This window comes from Apaloderma vittatum, unplaced genomic scaffold, assembly GCF_000703405.1.
Source record: "Apaloderma vittatum isolate BGI_N311 unplaced genomic scaffold, ASM70340v1 scaffold16614, whole genome shotgun sequence".
NCBI classification, from domain to species: Eukaryota; Metazoa; Chordata; class Aves; order Trogoniformes; family Trogonidae; genus Apaloderma; species Apaloderma vittatum.
This window is the reverse complement of record NW_009711118.1, coordinates 61,402-64,529: the sequence shown is the minus strand read 5'-3', so window position 1 is coordinate 64,529 and position 3,128 is coordinate 61,402.

Genomic DNA, 3,128 nt, shown 5'->3' with positions numbered 1-3,128 from the left:
ACTCTACGCTTGCCCTTGTTGAATTTCATAAAATTTTGCCCCACCCAACTCTCCCACCTGTCCAGGTCTCGCTGGACGGCAGCACAGCCTTCTGGTGTGTCAGCTGCTCCTCTCAGTTTTGTGTTATCAGCAAATCTGCTGACAGTGCTCTCTGTTCCCTCATTCAGGTCACTGATGAATATACGGAATAGCACTGGTCCCAGTACCGACCTCTGAGGGACTCCACTAGATACAGGCCTCCAACTAGATTCTGTCCCATTGACCACAATTCTCTGACTTCCTCCCTTCAACCAGTTCACAGTCCACCTCACTACCCAAGACCACACTTCCTCAGTTTAGCTAGGAGGATGCTGTGGGAGACAGTGTCAAATGCTTTAGTGAAATCCAGATAAACCATGTCCACTGCACTGCCATCATCTATCCAGCTGGTTATGTCCTCATAAAAGTACTGTTGCCACTACACTACTCCTCACGGATATCATCATAGCAGTTTTCCTGCCTGGACTGCCTCATGTCAGAAAAGAAACGCTACTGTTATTGCTAACATCAAGCTTCTTGAACAGATCCTTCTGGAGGATGTGCTGAAGCCCATGCAGGACACCAGGTCTTTGGTGTTGTGCTCCTTACCTATTGCAGGAACAACCTGGTTCTTCAACTCTTCAGAAGCGTAAGGGCACACTGCCTGCAAAAATGATTGCCTGAGCTGGGAAATCATAACACTTGTCTTTCCACAGTGCCAGTCTCCAGCAATACTCCTCAATTAGCCATCTAATTAGTGGTGTGATCTAGTTAGTAAGAAAGGAAATTATATAAAAGGAATATAAAGTACATTTATATTGGAGGTTCAAACCAAGGCTGAACACTAAAAGTGTGTAAAAAATCCTGAATTTCACGAATTTTAAATGGGGCATAATTTCACCTATTGGCAAGAAGACAGTTAAGTGATACAAAGACAGTGAGTATCAGTGGGACTTGATGACCTTACCTGGTAAGAACCTAAAGCCTACTCAGAAATGCCAGTCATTTGCTCCAATACCAAACTCTGCTATTCACCCTGAAGACCACAAACTCTACATTTATTTAAAATGTACATTCAAATTCAAATAGCCTCTGTTTTCATAGTCTGAAATGTGGCGCAGCCAGTATTTAGGCACTACAGGGAGCCAAGCTCCCCGAGGTGCTCAGGAATGCATTTCAGTATGAACTGAGGAAATGAAGGACTTGCTAAAAAAGCTTTATAATTGTGCTCAAGGTTTACATATCTAAAGTGATTATCAAATATGAAAAAAAAAAATTCCTTTTTTACAGAATCCACTGGAGTACAGAGTAACTTGAATATTATGAAAAAGATTCTCCTGATTTCTTCCGGCATTGTTTTTTGTTTGTTTCGGTAACAGCTATGCGAGCAGAGGAAATTCTCTAAAAAATAATGTGGCTTTTTTTTTTTTTTAAACATCACTCATATAATGAATAATAATCAAGATCTATTTTAGAAAAAGGGATTAAAAAATAGGTTTGTAACTGACAACATGCCATGTATTAAGTTTCAATCTAGAGAAAATGTTCACAGCTAAGTTAAAACCATTTAAAATAGAAATTTTATAATATAAAATTGATGCTGCAATAAATATTCTTTAGCATAACACAAGCTTTGATTAAACGCAAGGATTCAACCTGTATTGCAAATGCAGAAAAGCCAATTAAGGAATTTGTTAACAGTAACAATGCCTAAAAAATAAATGCAGTATTTTATTCAATCAACTAGCATATTTTGCTTAACAAAAACCATTTAATTTAAAACAATGTCATAGTAAGGGGATCTCATCTTTGAGCATGATGCAAGAAAATAGAGAATTACAGTTCCCCATTTTTTGAATTTACACAGAGAGAAAAAAATACATGGCTATAGACGATTGTGCAGTAAAATTTATTTCTACCAGAAATTGAATGACCCATAACTCATGAGTGGCAGAGTCTCCAGTGAGTTATGGAGGTCATTCTTTCATGTGAGGAAATGAATTGCATTCATTATACCTTGCCCCACATTTATATGTTTTGTTATTAGCACACCAGATGGGATTTTAATTTTGTATTGCTTACTTGTTCCTTTTTACTTGTCGAACTAGATATCAATGTGAACTGTGTTAGGCAAAGGCATTGATAGTAAAGCCTGTGCCTGATCCTGTGGTTTACTCCTACGTGACATCCTTACCTCGTAAAAAGCAGTCTTGCTTTAGTGCTTGTCTTCACATTATTTGGGAGAGCTTGAAACACAGAAACATGACTAGCAGGACTGGGTTTATAATTGTTGAGTGTCCAACCAGAGAGACAAAACACACACTTAGATATACAGCAACATACCTTAGATATGTGGAAGGCTGACCCAGCAGGGAAGAAACTGGTTTAAGTTTTGTTTGATTTCTTTTGTTTGGCTTGTTCAGCTCAGCTGAATTTATTTTGTGTCTACTTTCAGTGGGTTGGGCCATTAGAGGCTACTGCTTTACAGATTAAACATTACCATACTACTGTAAATCCTACCTGAAAATGCCCTAAAATAGACCTATTGGTTTATATTTGTGGGGCAGTCAGTATTACTATGATGAAGAAATCAGGCATAAGGTGCAACAACTGTACAAAGCAGTGCCTTCTTGACCATCAGAGCCCCCTGTCTTATGGTCAAGAAATTTTTCCGTTTTTACAAGTGAAAAAACAAGGCACACACTTACTTGGATGGTTACTACAGGACAAATGCAATAAGAGCAAGCCTCGGGCTACTACTAGTCCAGTGACTCTTTTGTGTGTTTTTTTCACAAGAACAGCCTTCCTATCGCTGGACGGGAGAGCAGCTCAAGCAGATCATACACCTGAACCCATTCTGCTCTCAGCCAGAGCTGCAGCGCAGCAGGGTGGGATGCGCGGCGAGCCCAACGCCATGGGCATACACAGGTCCATCCCAGCACACGGAATTGCTCGTTCTGTTTATTATCAGAAGCGTGGGCAATGAAGAGAACTTGGCTTGAAAATCCCGGATCACCTCCCACCGACATTTGCCTCCCTGTGCTGACTGCTAAAAGGATCCTGAAATTATCCTTTGAGAACCACTGTCCAAGCAGTTTATGGCTGAGGCC